This window comes from Dermacentor silvarum, chromosome 4, assembly GCF_013339745.2.
Source record: "Dermacentor silvarum isolate Dsil-2018 chromosome 4, BIME_Dsil_1.4, whole genome shotgun sequence".
NCBI classification, from domain to species: domain Eukaryota; kingdom Metazoa; phylum Arthropoda; class Arachnida; order Ixodida; family Ixodidae; genus Dermacentor; species Dermacentor silvarum.
Genome location: NC_051157.2, coordinates 44,957,098 through 44,974,558, shown reverse-complemented (window position 1 = coordinate 44,974,558; position 17,461 = coordinate 44,957,098).

Sequence of the window (17,461 nt, the reverse complement as noted above, 5' to 3'; positions counted from 1 at the left end):
AACTATATATCACCGTCAGCATTGTCTCAAGCGTCGTCGTCTTCTTCCGCAGCTGGCTCGTTGGCGCCTCTCGGGTTGCGCTCGGGCTCGTGCTCGGCACGCGCTCGTGCCACTGCTCCCGCGGTCGTAGTCGTCGTCTTCTTCCACAGGTGGCTCCGTTTCCGCTCATCATTCTAGCGTAGAAATTCACTTCTCTTCTGTCGTCGTAATGGGGAGGCCGCGTTTACGGGGGTATGAGCCATTGTTTAAGGGGATAGGAGCCATTCATTGTCTTACGTAACGGATATATATGTAATTTTGAAGCAATTTAATTTCGAAGAATCGCAAGCAGCAATGGTGGGCGAATGCTGCTAACCACGCTGCCGAGTACAACTCTTCTAGTACACTGTACTGCCGAGCAAACTCTAAACATGGAACGCAAGCGACAATGGCGGACTGTGGGCATACCGTCAGTGACGTCGTTCTCTCCTTCGCAGCCGAACGTGTGTGTAACCTCATAATTGAGAAATACTTTAATGAGCCCTCCGCATTAATCCAGTGATAAACACCGGGGCCACACGTTTCAGCCTCGCTGGTTAACCATTTTCACGGAGTGGAAGGGCCGACGAATATATTTTTGCTTCACGGGTTGAGAATATATACTCACGGTGCCGAGAACATTTAGCGTCACACAACGACTGCACAATGGAGGCCAATGCTGGTATCATTGCTGGAATCAGTCCTTCTTTCGCGTCATTAAAACATCGGCCTCATACTCCTATAATAGCTGTACTATAATAGATGTCCCGGATGCCAGTGAGCCCGGCTCGGCTTTGACTCGCCACGGTGACTCATGGCTAGGCGGCACTGCGGTGAGTCGCGGTGTCAATTCCCGGCCACAACGGCCGCATTACGATGGGGAACGAAATGAAAAAAAAAGAAAAAAAAGAACGTCTCGTGTACTTAGATTTAGGTGCACGTTGAAGAATCCCGAGTGGTCAAAATTAATCCGGAGCTTTCCACTACGGCGTCGTTCATAACCCTATTTGATATTCGATTCGATTCGCTTATGGCACTGTTCGATTCGGTCCAAAAATTACTATTCGCACACCCCTAATATGTTGCATATAAAAGTGTTTTTCCAAGCATGAGAGAAGCCCGCGAATACACCCAAAGTGCCGCGAGCGGCCAGTCGCGCGGCAATTTTTTCGTGTATTCGCAGGCTTCGTTCATGCTTGGAAAAACACTCTTATGTAGCACGTATTGAGCAACAGGAAGCTGTATCGGAAGCTTTTCATGTTGCGCTACAATTTTCTCGTTTGCACTTTTCATCTAACTATGATATTTTAGAAGTTGTTTAATAATTAAGACCAATTATGTAATTATAGGCGGAATGTAAAACAATAATCTGAGTATCTCCAAGCGACGGCAAACACCATTACCTTGGTTCTGTCCAGCTACGTGGCATTTGCATACCTTTGCTCAAATTTACGTGTGACCGCCGGTATAACAGAGGCCATGCAACAAACCTCGAGTGTAACTAACAAGTTTACTGGTGAAAAAAATATGCATAGTGAAGGGAACAGCGCCTTGCAAGTCGGGGCCCCTTAATGACGGCTCAAGGGATGCGGGTGTGTGCACGCGCGAAGACGTGCTCCGTGCGTCATTTGCGAACGAGTTTCGAAGAGCTCATCAATCGAGCGGGGCCGTCCGGCCTGCCACGGCGGCGGCCAATCAAAGTCATTGGCGATGGCCACCCCGCGGAAACGGTTATCTTGGCTTGGCTCGGCGTGAGATCGATGGCCGCGTGGTATATAAGTTGTCGCGCCACGAGGCACGCACAACAAAGCAGTACGCGGGGGAGGGGGGGGGGGGGGGGAAGAGAACTTGTTGGGAGCATATACCGCATAGTACGGCGCGTAACACGCGCACACGTTGCGACGCATTCTCGGTAGCCGCGAAAGATTTACTGTCGACTGGAGAGGTTAGCCAATAGCTATACAGGATTGGCATGCGCTACTATAGTCCAGGTGTAATATATCCTCCCGAAACTCTTTGTACGATATAAGGTACTTTGCCTTCAATCCTTGTCAAAAGTAACTATGAAGCGATTACGTAACATATTCATCCCGGATGTCACGTCAACTTTATGCGGAACTCTATGAATGTGGTTTAATCACTCGTGCTGCCAGCTTTCGAGGGAAATTACACTAATTTGTTATATAGGCCGTTGTATCGTCACAGACGACGAAAAGTAAACGTGAAGTGCGTTTTGAATACCGCGAAATTTGGACCCAGAATATTAGCTATATATATATTTGTGTACCATTGGTCGACGGCTCCATGACGCGTCCCGTTAGCTCGATGTGGTGAAATCAATTTTTTGAACAAATGGCAAGCAAAAGCGGGAGCCGACAAGTATAGAGCCGGTCACCTAATGTAGTTTCGTCAAAGGCATAATTAATGGCCCACCACTTTCGGAGAGCAATTAAGTCACTGCATCAGATCAATGTTGGTCCGGAGCTCCGCACACTATATTGTTGGTTGAGAACGGACAAGCGCTGGAGTGTTATGGTACAGCTCCCTCAGTGTAAATATACCCGAGCAACAGGACTCGTCGTCTTCGCAGGGGCGAGCCTCTGCAACAACGCCGCATTTTAACGCGATATATCGTTAAGGGCTCCGTGTCGCAGAAGATCCGGCGTCAGCGTCGGTATCGGCGTGAGCGCGGGCGCGTCAGCGTCGTTGGCGAAAATAATCATCCCGAACCACCCCGACCGCGCAGGCCCTCCGCGTGGCGCAAGGCGTTAGTGAACAAAATTTAGTTTCTCAAAGTCAAATCCGTCAGAAAAATCCTAAAGTGCGACTTAACCACAACCTACAGACGTGATAGCGTCGGATTGTAATTTGAATATACGAGAAAACATAATTCAGTTGCCGGGAAGCCTGATAAGCAGCCAAGGATCTTTAATGCCACCGTGTTCCGCTATTAGAGGCGAAGCTTAAGTGTCCTCCAAATCTTTTTCAGTTTGCGATAAATGAGAGGCCAGCAAAATCCGATGACAGTCAAGGTCAATCCCGACTGAACACAATCTATAGGCTTCAGTATATATTAGCCGAAGAACAAGTGCTTCTGACCCAGTTTTCTCCTATAGACACATTGAGCTCTTACCCCGTCGAACCAATAAAGAAGTAATCTCTCAGTTCGTGAAGTTCATTGCTACCGTAACCTGTCAATCAAGAATGCTTTCCTATACAAGAAGTTTACTCCATTGGAAGTCAGCGTCCGTCTGTGTATCCTCTCTTCTTTTCTGTCGTTTTCTTAACGCTGCATCGTTCACACCTACGTAGTTTGTGTGGAGAGCAGCGACTTCTTTCGGTTTTGCAATAGGCCGCAGTGCTATAGACACGCGTCAACGACACGTGACTCCTGCAGCTGTTGCAGTGAAACAATCAGCTCTCGCTGATGACGTTTGATAGTCAGGGCCAGCCGTGTATTCCACCTTATTAACATCTGACCGCCGAGCGCGGCGTCCACGGTCCGTTCCAGAACGCAGCCGATGCCACACGTTGAACATGTGAGCATGTTGTGGAAGTGTCGTCGTAGCATATCGAAGGCCGTGATCGGCCGTGGGAGTCATATCCGCTATTACGTTTGAATATAGGACACACCGTGGCTTTTCTGTATGTGCCACCGTAAAATATCGATCAAGCATGCACCCACTCAAAAATTGGAGACAGACGTGGAAGAACAGGGGGTCGAAAATTCAGAATGAGTAAATGATTGGGTGTGCCTTTGCTCGGTTCGACCACAAGAACAAAAATCGCAGCAAATTCGCGCTCTTCGCAAATAGTAATCAATGTCTATTAATAAAATTTACTTGTGCGCAATGCATGGAAATGATATTTACGTAAACTATAAATCGCCAGTGGTGGCTTGGCGCAGAGGTAGAACACCGGACTTCTAATCTGAAGGTCGTAAGTTCGAATACTCCTCCAGTCCACTACATTTTCAGGCATGAAGTGGCGCCTGACGCCGGCAAGAAATATACAGTGTATATTGCCGATAGCTAGTGGGGCTATACTAGTCCAGGTGCAACCAAATTACGAAGGCCCACTAAGCTTCAACAAAGTCACTCCCTCACCAGAACAGGAATTGGCCTCCCTGGTGCAGTATTTGGCCACTACCTCCCTCATGACTCATACAATTAAACTAGAAATATTGTAAGTAAATAGGTAATAACAATTACCGTCGATGACCCGGTGCTTGTTGCGTCCAAGGAAATTTTTCAGTTATAACCCAAGGTACAGGAATGGGCACGTGAGTGTTGTTTGCTAATCTATTAAATTGCTTCAAGATTCGGGGGTGAGCCCTTATTGTGACGTAGGCGCATGCTCGGTATTTTACGGCAGTTGTCACAACCATTCCAGTAATTGAACCTAGCAGCCTCGCGCTCAGAAGTGGAGCGAACGCCTCGACTCTGCAACGAGCCAGGTGGGTTGGGAGACGGAAAATGCGGCACCCGGTGGTCCAAGCGACTCGCGAGCAGCGTGCAAGCAGCACGGCAAAGAGTTCCTCAAATCGCGGACACGCGACTGCGACCGCCAGATTGGTGCGCGAATACACACACGCCCGTTCTCGAACCCCGATCGGCCCTGTTCCTGTTGCCAACAGCGACAATGATCAATAGCTGAGCGAATGCAAACACACACACACACAAATATATGCACGCAAGCAAACTTAGGCGGGGTATAGGGGACACGACGATAACTTTCTTCTGTCTGCTTTCCTTCTTCTTTCTTATTTTTCGCAGGGCTAAATTGAGATGCCACCTGACTGCGCGGACGTGAATGGGGTGTTTTGTTTACCGTCGATAACTGAGTCGGTCGTACAGACAAGCGGAAGAGTTGCAGAAGAAAGCGAACGGCGATCGAGACGAGCGGCTCCTGCGTTGCGTCGTGTGTTACGTGATAAGGAGCTATTTGGCTGAATACAGCGCCCTTCTAATCGCTCCGTTCGGAAGGCGCTTTTCGGAAGCGGTTGAGGTTTGCAACAAACAAGCAAAAAAACCGTCACGCCACCTGCTCCCCATTATATGAATGTTTTTCTCACCCGGAAATAAAGGCTACGCGAGCATCAAGATCAACATCTCACGCTATAAACATGAGCAAAAGAAAATAAAAAAAGGAGAAGAGAGAGAGAGAGAGAAAGAGAGACACCTCGCTCACGCTCAAGGCTGTGCGTTAGCGCGTGATCAGTGGCCCGCGTTCCGGTTATTGCACTAAGCAATATTTATGCTGCTGACTCCGTTTTATGAGGACGTTTATTAGTTTCTGGCAATTTAATGATTTAGAAGTCATGCCGTTGTAATCAGTATGCTTTTATACGTTCAAATTACTCCCTGAGATAGGAAAAAAAAAAGAACGTTCGAGAGTTTTAGGTTATGGGACCCAAGCATGGGGGGACACATAACCTTCGAGCTCTATTGTGCTTGCTTTTGGTTCTTTTGTCCGCCCGGCAGTTTGCGCCCCATAACGGTTCGGTGCGGCTTGCGTCTCCTTATCTAAAGCTCTCTTCATTATCTCAAATGCCTGGTCCAGCGTTCCGCGGTAAATCCGCGAAAGTCTGTATGTACACAACATAGAAGTTAGGCGGCTGCATGCTGCTGCATGAACTATATATAGAGCTTCTATATGGCAGCTCGTTCTGTTACTCGTGCATGCACATTTGCGCATTCATTTCTATCCACCAAGCATGGCCATTGCTTTAGCTCGCAGTGTAAGCTTCCGCTCCCATGACTAAAAAAGTTGTCGCAGTTTCACTTGAAAGGCGAAGCATCAATTGCGATAGCAAATTTGAAGAGAGCTATAGGGAGTAATGATAGCAGCTTTATCAGCTGTATAAACTTGGACATGCAGCAGCACAACACGCAGAACTGTTGTCGACGCCATCGGCGTTTTGCCCGCGTTAGCTCAAAATGCGTGCGGCGTTGGTGACTGTTGCTGGAGCCTCTGATATAAATAGGCACTTGGTGCCGCAGCTAAACGTCGCCTCCCTTCCCTCCCCCTCCCCCACGGCCTCTCGCGCGTCCGAAGAAGGCGCGTTTGCTCTACATATATGGTGATTGTAAAGGAGAAAAGAGACGCCTACTTCTGCAGCCCTTAAGCGAGCACGGCGCAGAACGCGCGTTTGTTCTCCGCCGTGCGTTCACTCCCCGTGAAAGACGCGCCCCTCGCGCCCTTTCACTCGCACATACAGCGTTCGGCGCGCGGCGACGATTTCATCTCCAAATGACGTCATACGGAACCTCACGGCGACGGCGACGGCGACGGCGACGGCGACGCCGACGGCGACGGCGACGCCGATGGCAGAAATCTGCTTTTGAGTGTCCATATAATTGCTATCGCAATAATAAACACCTCACCGGGCGTTAGCGCGTGATCAGTGGCCCGCGTTCCGGTTATTGCACTAAGCAATATTTATGCTGCTGACTCCGTTTTATGAGGACGTTTATTAGTTTCTGGCAATTTAATGATTTAGAAGTCATGCTGTTGTGATCAGCATGCTCTTATACGTTCAAATTACTCCCTGAGATAGGAAAAAAAAATAGGTGTGTGTGTGTGTGTGTGTGTGTGTGTGTGTGTGTGTGTGTGTGTGTGTGTGTGTGTGTGTGTGTGTGTGTGTGTGTGTGTGTGTGTGTGTGTGTGATGTCAAACTTTGTCCATTGCTTCTTCGCTGCTGGAGTGAACTTGTACGGTGCTCGTGTACGGAATTCCTCTGCTTTGTGAACAAGGTACCCGTAACACATGAATTCTGTCGTTGTGGTTGGTCAGTGACGAGATTTAGAATTGCTACACTATGACTTTACCTGGCCAGACAGTTCTCCGTCTGACACTTGACTGCATAAACTTTGTGTTGTACAGCTGTATAGTGGCAGCAAGCAAAATCTGCGCTGAACTATAGCTTTTTATTTTTCTTCTTGTCTCTCTTCACAAGGCGAAATTACAAAGGCAGGTGCAGGTCAGGCAGCTGCGCATTTAGGCATCGCAACGCTAAGGTGCAAAAGACAAGAGGTGCAATAGGGTTCGGTCTAGCATAGAAGCTGTTATGTTTGCACGCGCATGCTCTATATAGCAACTTGGACGTTCCGACCCAACGGAATACACGTTGCTCTCTCCGATCGTGAAACTGCCGTTACGCATACACCGTGCTCTGCATGAGCTGAAGGGCATATGAGTGATCTCAAAGAGAGAGATCACGCGCGCTGTACTTAGATCTCACAGCCTTACGATGGGTTTGCTCTTGTATTGATGGGTTTGAGCATTGCTATTTCCACGGGAGCAATATGGTATTACTCTCGAATAGCCATATAGCGGCGAGAGCAGAGTATCGAAAGGACTTGATCTGGCCCGGCGCCAGCTTGCGCGCGAAAGGGCCTTTAAAGAAAGAAAGATGAAAAAAAAAAAAAAAGGCGAGGCACGTTTAGCTGGTTCACCCGTATGGCAAAAGGTTTGGAGGCTCAAATACCTCGCTGCCTTTTCTTTTGGAGCCGAGATAAGGGCGAGGGTTGTGGCTTCGCGCGCGGCGTATATATATACAAGAAAGTCAGAGCGACCTTTGGCCGACCTTCGAGACGTGGCGTTGCCCCCAGCGAGACTAGGGAAGGTTCGAAAAGACCGTTCCGGGACTCCATTGTGTATATACTGCGTCGTTGCATTTTTGTGTGTCTGCGTTATATTGCCGTGTTTCGGTGACAAGGAGACACATGTGTACTCGACATTATGTAGGCATCCCTGATTGTATCGTGTGAACGAACAACTGGGTCAGATACTTGGCCTGCACGTGCAGCAAAGGACCGCATGCAGCTGCGCAACTTTCTGACTGCGGTGATGATCGCACTGAAGAGAGGGGGAGAGAGAGAGAGACCGCATGCAGCTGCGCAACTTTCTGACTGCGGTGATGATCGCACTGAAGAGAGGGGGAGAGAGAGAGAGAGAGAATAAACATCTTTAATGTGTAAATGCAGCTTTGGAGAGGCGTCCTCATTCCAGAATGCCTTGAGCTCGGGCCGCGTCCAATACCGTCTATTGGGTAATCGCCTACAGTGCCTTCGTGCCACATATTGCTGAAGATCAACATCACCCGTAATAAACATTACTGAGCCACGGCTCTCTTATACTTCCAGGGCCCTATCTTTACTTTGAATTCCTCGCGGAAGACCAGAACAAAATATTAGGAAAGGTAAAAGATATGTCTCATATACTTATACGCCTCGTGAGAACACGTTTTCAGTGCTATGTCTCCCGAACGCTGCGGATACTCTATGACGCAGCGTCCGCATCGCATGCGGTAGGTACTGGGTTTGAATTGACGAAAATCAATGTCCAGACGCGTGTAAAGCAGTAAGACCAATTGCAATGCGTAGACTGATCGTGAGGCAACGAAACGCGAGGCTGTGGAAGAGTAAGTACACAGACCCGGGTGGGTTGGGTATAAATTAGCACTTAACCATTGAAGACACTCACGCAAGCGGAAGGATGAGAGGATACGCCGACTATTACCCTCTTGCGCCTTTGCCGCGACCGCCACTCCGGAAGGAGACGCAGATGGTTCGTGGCTGCGCCTGCATGCTGGCTTGCGTGTGCGCAGTGCTCATGCAGTGCATGCGTGAGATCAAGCCTTTTGAAACTTTTGCCGTAAAAGAAAAAAAAAAAATTCTGAACGGTCATAGGGTGACCAGCTCGATGGATCCTGGTGTCACTTTTTCTTTTTTCTTTTCACTTCCGCCCTCGTGAACAGTTATCAGCTGCACGAAGAGGAAAAGAGAAAAACTAAAATGTGAGGTCTCTAGTCCCGTATAGAGTTAGCGGTCTTCAAGGTAGCTCAGCGGGCGTACAGGAAAGAAGGAACTGCCGTGCATTGATAGTATACCTACGAACGAACGGGGGCCCCGAAGGAAGGAGAGAGAAGACGAAACAAAGAAAATAAGACTGCACGCACTGCGAGGCCCGTTCAGGAGAGAAGCCGAATGCAGGAGGCGGGAACCGAAGTGACGGCATGTTGCGTGACCGCGACGTCGAGTGTAGGGAAAGCGGTTGTTGTTTCGTTTTTGTCTCGAACGGGGGCGCGCGGGAGTCCTCCGTCTTCTCGGTTATAAGGAAAGGAACCGTGTGGCTGAGTGAGGCGCAACGGGGCATCTATGCAGGAACAACGAGAAAGGCTCATTTCCGGGGAAGCTGCTGCTCTGCCGTGGCCTTATCCTTACTTTTCTTTTTTGCCTTCGCACTTACACAAGAAGGGCCCCGCCGACGCCACAGGTGCGCTGCCGCTGACCTGCATGCGCTCAGCCTCCGTAGTGCAGCAGGAGCTTGAGGTAGGGCTAAGGGTGGGGGTGGGAGGAAGGGGGGGGGGGGGTGAAGTTGCGTACGCCCGTTCCGGGAAAAGCAGGCATTTCGGAAGGGGCGCTCGCGCGAGCCGCCCACCGAAAACGAAATTCAGCGAGATTTTTTGCTCTTGTTGTTGTTGTTGTTCTTCACCTGGTCAGGGTCCGGTAATTGCCAGCCGCAAGCATGCAGCAGCAGCTTCGGGAGTCAATCGGCGCAGATGGCTTTTGCCCCGTTCGCGATGGGCACCTCGCGGCTGCATCGTGCACGCGCGAACGCGAGCAGCCGGTCGTTTGCTCGCCATGAGCTAAATCGAATAACCGATTAACCCTGTAGCCTTTAAAAAGAGAAGAAGAAAACAGCTCGTGCGGTGTCAAGTCAAATGCGAGTCGGCGGCGACTGATGGCAGTGCATGTGGGGCACTTGATCGCCCGAACTTCTTGTATCACGGGTTCCCTTACCACGCATCCTTGCAGAGAGAAGCTGAGCTGCTTTGGCCTCTCTCTTGCGTTCTCTTTTATTACGATAGCAATTATATATGGACACTCCAAGCAGATTTCTGCCGTCGGCGTCGTCGTCGCCGTCGCCGTGAGGTTCATACAGAGTCCAACGGCAATGAAATCGTCGCCGCGCGCCGTATCCTGTATGTGCGAGTGAAAGCGCGCGAGGGACGCGCGACGCGCGCTTTCACGGGGAGCGAACGCACGGCGGACAGCAGACGCGACATATTCCGTCGCACGAGAGGCCACGGGGGGGGGGGGGGGGGGGGGGGGGGGGGGGGGAGGCGACGTTTAGTTGCGGCACCAAATGCGCATCTTGCGACCGGGCGTTTTGTTTCGCACTTTTAATATTTCAGTCTGAGAAGATTTAACATAAAAGGCATGCGCTGCCGGTGTTTTGTTTCGTGACATTTGTTTATGGGCTCTTTCTCAAAATTCCGAGGAGCTATATAAACTTGGACATGTGGCAATACCAGCACCGCGCAGAACTGTTGTCGACGGCGGCGGCGTTTTGACCGCGTTCGCACCGAACACGCGCGGCGTTGGGGACGTGTTTATGAAGAACGTGCCAACCTTTGCCGTACACTCTATGGCGGTGTACCGTAGCGACCATAAAGCCATGGTGCCTGTGGTCACTAAATAAATGAAAACCACCGGATCATATATATTTCTCATTCTTTAATAGTTCAAATAACCAATTACGCCATCACATCTTAATAGTCATAATTGGAAATACATAATTCCCACTATAGTACAGCTTCGTTGCTCATTTCGTGCAAAGATGCGGCATCGGAGAGCGATATCTATAGTAGGATACAGCTTTAAAAAAAAAAAAAAAAAACAGCAGTTGGCAACAAAGGCACACGGACCGCACGGGGTTGTGTGTTTTTGAAGCCAACAAAATCGTCGTCATGCGACCTTTTGAAAATGGCGTCGCACTTGATACAACTGTACTTGTCGTACTTTTACGTTTCACTATCATAGACGAGTGAAAACGTATAAAATACGCGCTTATAATTTTATTTTTGTGGGTATACCGTCTAATTTAGGTGACAGGGAAAGTTTGAAGTACGATCTATGTACAGCCTCGCGGAGGAACAGTGGCTGGCAGTTATGAGGGTGTGGGCGGGGCTTCACTGCAGACTTAAGTTGTATCCGACTATAATCAGTTCATTGCGGTCAGCGCGTTTTACTACCGTAACAGCGAAGCGCTGCCGTATGCATTTCAATGCATGCTACCGCGTCGATATTGCGGCGATATCGGCGGGTTAACATGGTCAAAGTCGGCCAACAGGATTTTGCCTAAACAGGATTCTCGGTGAATAGATGCCACAAAGGGGCATGCGCTTATCACGAAACAGAACAATGACAAAGGATTCACGGGAAGATTTGAATTGAATTCTCGGGATTTTACGTGCCAAAACCACGATTTGATTAATAGGCGCACGCCGTAGTGGGGGGCTCAAGATTAATTTTGACCACCAGGGGATCTTTAACGTGCCCCCAATGTACGGGACAGGGGCGTTCTTGCATTTCGCCCCCATCGAAATGCAGTCGCCGCGGCCGGGATTTGATCCCGCGACATTGTGCTTAGCAGCGCAACACCATAGCCGCTAAGCCACCGCGGCGGGCCCACGGGAAGATCGTTGGAGCGAACGTTACAGGGGCCTGAGGAAGACAATTTCCCTTGTCGCCATTGTATTTCGCCAACTCGGTAGTTCAGGACTGATGAACTACAAATATATATATATATATATATATATATATATATATATATATATATATATATATACAAAGAGAAGAACTTGGCAAAGAAACAACGAAAACCCTTTCTGTCATTTCCTGAAATAAACTCCAGTCTCTAAGAAAAACCTTATAATGAATGTTTTTAATTTCTTTTCCGTTTTTTTTTTGTGCGCAGAGGGCTCTGTCGATTTTTGTTCTTGATTACAACATTAAACCAATCTGGCAAATTCTGTACTTGCCACCGATATTTCAAAACCAGGGTAGCCCGTTTATTCCAACCTTTCATTCGGACTCGGGAAATATTCCCGTATAGCATACGTGTGCATACGCATGGAATGCCCGAAACGTAAACATGAAAATTATTTCATGAGCACTTCTACCTTCTTTAATTGACAGCGGTTCGGTTTCGTTTTCTTTGTGTATCCGCAGGATTTGTCACGATTCTTATCTTCGCAAAAAATCTGTTCGTTGTCAAACGGCTCGGACAATGAGTCGTTGGACAACGTTGAAAATAAAGTTCACCTCTCTCTCCTTGTCAAGTTGCACAACTATACAAACTTATTGGCAATATATATATATATATATATATATATATATATATATATATATGAACGAGAAGAAAGGGAACCGAGAGACCCGATTATTATTAATCATATCATTAGAAGCCAACAAACAATAACACCAAGGACAACATAGGGGAAATTACTTGTACTTACTAATTGAATTAAAGAAATGACAAATTAATGAAAATGAGAATGGATGAAAAAACAACTGTCCGCAAGTGGGGAACGATCCCACGTCTTCGCATTACGCGTGCGATGATCTTGCCATTGAGCTATACCGCGGAGCCGTTTTCCCATCCACTTTCTGGGGTATTTATGTTTTACAACTAGAACTAACCCTGGGAGGGTTAGCCAGTGCCACCAATCACAAACCATGGCGTCGGATGTAGAACATCCTTTCTGCCGCAGGCGTGACGAGCACGTGATCTTTTTGGGTGATGGCAACTGGTCAATAAACCCATATATGCTACCTGAAGGCATCAATCAATGTTGCCATATATATATATATATATATATATATATATATATATATATATATATATATATATATATATATATATATATGTTGTGAGACAGCGGTGAGTATGTACAGACGAGGAAAATGAAATGCACACGCAGCGCTCACACTAATGTCCCCCGTGCGCTGAAGCGGACAGCCTGGCCGCAACTTAGACTGACAAGAAACGACGAACAATCGATTGCAGACGCAAAACGTGCACAATCTCGGAACCAAGGCAACAACGGTGAGAAAGAACTTCAGCGGAAGTGACACGGTAGTTGACCTGTAATGATGTAGGGTCCTAGAAAACGGGAAAGAAACTTCTCGCACAAGCCGGGCCCGGTACGAACGGGTGTCTAGACCAGCACCTCATCTCCGGGACGAAAGGAAACGCCGCGGTGAGAGCTGTCGTAACGCTGCTCAGTGGTTCTACAGCGAGCCACACCACTATTAGGGCCCGAGTGGTGATGATGAGTAAGTGCAGATGAGAAATAAGACGAACTGCACACGTAGCGCTCACAATATATATATATATATATATATATATATATATATATATATATATATAGTGTGTGTGTGTGTGTGTGTGTGTGTGTGTGTGTGTGTGTGTGTGTGTGTGTGTGTGTGTGTGTGTGTGTGTGTGTGTGTGTGTGTGAGCTTTATATGGTCGTGATATATACATACCCCCTTTTAGTCCTCTGATTACGCGCTGGTTTGTCAAGTATGAACGCTCAACAACTACCTGACTGAATACCCCCGCCATCCCCGCTACTGCGGAGTCTTCCCTTATTCGTCCACTGTTGATGACAACAATACAGTGATCGCAATTTCAGAGCACGCTCTTATTACCTTGCATTGATTATATGCTTGTCTGGAAGAAACTACATGGCAGGAACGACCTGGCTGTAGCGACCACGCAACTTAGCTCTACGCTTCTGGGATTTCAAAAGAGTCCCGACCCATGTCACCTTGCATTGCCTCATTCGTCTTTCTACAGTGGTTCCTATTGCCACTCAGCCCACCGATCTTTTAATTTCCAACCACGACAATGTCTCTAATTTTAAGAATGGAATGGCATTTGCGAGTGCTAGCGCTGGCACCATTACCCATTTTACAGCTGCATTCCGCTTTCACTTCATCCTTCCTCACATTTTCTTGGCAAGATGTTGGAGTGTATATATTTATAGGTACTTCATTCGTTTATGTGCACACCCAGGTATTTACATCACTTGAATATGAGTATGACTTTCTGTTGAATCAATACCACGTCCTCTTTTCTAAATGAGAGCGTCGTAGCCAAGGAGGTTTAAAAAATGTATAACACCCTTGGTAGGGAGCCTACATGCAACGACGTTTTAGTGTGGTGACAACACCAAGATTTTCACCGCTATTTACCGCCAAATTTGGTGGGAAGCCATTTGGTCCCCAGTCTTTCTGCCTTCTTTTGTCACGCTCTGATGTACTCATGTTGGCACGCGATCTATTCTTTAATTTAGTTTTGCGCCAATGCGCACAAGAAACCTGCATACATCTTTAATATACTCGTTGCCTTTTCCTTTTGTTTTAACACAACAAACTTACTCTTCTATTGCACGTAGTGCGACACATATAAAGCAACAAGTTATAAGGCACGATGGCGTGCTCGTGGTAGGATTATCTCACACCAAGAATGTGAACTGCATTAAGCATTGTCGTTGCCTTCCAGTTGTACATAATATATAAAGGGTGCCTTTCGAAGTGCGCTGTAATAAAGACTGTCCTTACTAGTCTGTTTAACTAAAACGTACAAGTGCCGCGTACGGCGCTCAGACGCGCCATTTGTTTCTGGCTGCTGAGGCCAAAGTTTATTAAAAGAAGTTAATTAATTTCACGTCACCAAGGGCTGCGGGAAATGTGGTCTGTCGGCTGGTCTTTCGCCATTTTGTGCCCCAGATTCAACCCGCCAATTTAGCTGGCGGCGGCAAGTACCCTTACAAAGGCTGTCACCACCCTAAAACGGCGTTGCATGTAGGCTCCCTAACCCTTGGTCGTAGCCACTTGATCGTATCACCCTCTGGCCTACCGGCCAGGTGCCTATAGCTTGCAATAACGCCTTGTTCGTATCATTGTAAATAGAGGCATGGCAAACATGTAGCTGCGGTCTATACCTTATCAGTTTTTCTCTACGCAGAGAAGGAACATCTATGCATAACCCTCTAATCGTAGAACAAGATCAAACGCAGCGATGTATGCCGTCCTTCTTGACATTTTGCGTACGTTCCTGCAGGACGTTCGACGCGTGCTAGACGGAAGAAGTCATCTTTTTTGTGCGTCAATGCCTGCGTGTACATCAGCGACTGTGCAGATGACGAGGAACCTTTTGAATACCACACTGCTTCCTTTGCACACCGACGCATGAACTTTCCGTCGTCGAGGCCTTCAATTCGCGCCGTAATGAGCCCCGCTAGCGCCGCCGCGATCCCGAGTGCAGCTGTTTACATTTCCACTACCGGAACCAGAGTCAACAAACTCAGCGGTAGCAGCGATCCTTCCGAAGAGGACTTGGTCGCTAAAGGCCTTCCTAATTATCTAAATGTCTCGCAGCCTCTTCGAATGATCCAGGCAGGGCGATATCGAAAGCGAAATGGAGAGAAAAAGGTTATGTTTATCTGGCGTGCGAATGTTTAATGCTCCCCGCAAAATGGAAGAGGTGAACTGTTGAAACGCTACGACAATGCGCTTCCGAAAATGATGTATGGCAAGTACACGCCTTCGTCGAGATGTAAGGTCGTCACCTCGCGGTTGTATAGCAGCAGCACTGGCAAATAGGGAGATGGAAAAGCCGCTTGCGATTCGTCGTTTGACTTTCATGACACCCGGTTATAATGATGTGGGCGGGGAGACTGCGTGCGTTGTTGACTCGTTCTATAGTTAACGTAGTCTACGCTCACCAGGTGCCGTAAGCTACGTGAATACAAAGTGTCCGAGGCTTTTGCACTGTTATCGGTCGAACCTTACCAATACAGTGTGGGCATCCACTCGTGTACTCTTGAGCCGGGGACTTGTTGTCAGGGAGCTTTACTTTGAGACGCACGGTACTTCAGCTGCCGTATGAAGCTATACTTAGTGTTGAGGCGAACTTGCCTAGTGTTGTTATGAAGCCGTTGCTGGCCCCCCAGCCGATCTTCGAGGATATGTGGTTGACGAAATATAGCTTAGCAAATTTCGAAAAGACTCTTCGAAAAATTTCGAAAAGACTCTTCTTTTTTAAGCTCGCACTTACTCTCTCTTTTCCAGGAAGCTGTTCTCGCGGAGATTATTTAACTCTGTCAGGGCGTGTTTTTTAACTGAAACACAACCCTGACGACGCCTCTGACGATTGGGGTGAGGTGGGGTATGGAGACGCAGTCCCGTACCTTCTGCTGACTTATCTTACAATCATGAATTACGTGAAGATTGTCCGAGTAACATTGGCAGACTGGACTTCTGAGGGCCTGTTGTAACTCGACCTCATGCTGCCTGTGTTCCTCAAATTTAGAAAACTGCCGACAAGTGCAGGGCAGGGACCCACGCGGGATGATATATCTCACTCGTTCATTCGTCAGATCATCATTCTCCTGCTTGTTTGTTTTCCTTAAAAATAACTTTAAGCCATATATATATATATATATATATATATATATATATATATTAACTTGAAGGTGCTTTTTTTTTCAACTGATGGCTCTAAGAAAGCCTGATGATTATTATTATTGGAGTTTATAGGCGCTTAATGGCCAGATGTGGCCAAAGAGCGCATCTAAGAAACCCTGCACGAATTTTCTTAAAAGGTGTGTTTCAGGAGCAGGCCGTGGCTCACAACGCAAGAGCCACGTTGAAGCGAACGCAGATCTCTTGTTTCCCTGGATAGCGGCATTCACGCCGGTGCCGGCATCCGATATTGAAGCGCGGTCGATGGTTGGATCAGCTATAGAGTGTGACCCTCTGCTTCCTACCTGCTACTATTGATTTATTCCCTTCTCATTCAGTGCAAGTTACTTCATCCAATGAGGTTGAAAAAGGGTCGATGGTTGGATCAGCTATAGAGTGTGACCCTCTGCTTCCTACCTGCTACTATTGATTTATTCCCTTCTCATTCAGTGCAAGTTACTTCATCCAATGAGGTTGAAAAAAAAAAAAAAAAAACTTCGACTTTTTTTTTTCAACCTCCTTGACTTCATCTTGCCGCAAAGCGAGATATTATATACATTGCAAACTAAAGTTAAAGTTCACAACGAAACACGGCATACGATTGTATATAAAACAGTAAAACAACTATAAGACGAAAAATTAACATGCCAACTCGTGCAGCCTTCGTTGTCGTTCGTTCCTTCTACGACTTGTGTACGAAATTTTTTTGCTGTATTTGTGAGAAACGTGGAGTACCTGCAGCAATGACAAAGCATTTCCTCGTCGCTATTTGCATGTTAATCTACTTTTCCTAATACACAGTACCACTAATTACAGAAGATGTTTTTGACGCTCAAGATTATTAGCGCTAGCGCGCTTGTTCGGGCACGGCCTACGTGGTGACTGCACCAAGTAATTGGACTCTGCTTCAGTTCTTGATGCCCCGTGCTGACATTATACCAGGACCCTGATTACACTTACATGCTTGTCATTTGTGACACTATAGTCTGTACCACGTCTATACAGTTCTTGTTTTATTGCGATCGAGAGCCCAAAGAACAGTAATAAAACATTTCATTCGCGTGCAGTGCATTCAAGTGTATGCCTTTTATCTTAAACCATTAATAAACGCTAAGCAATAT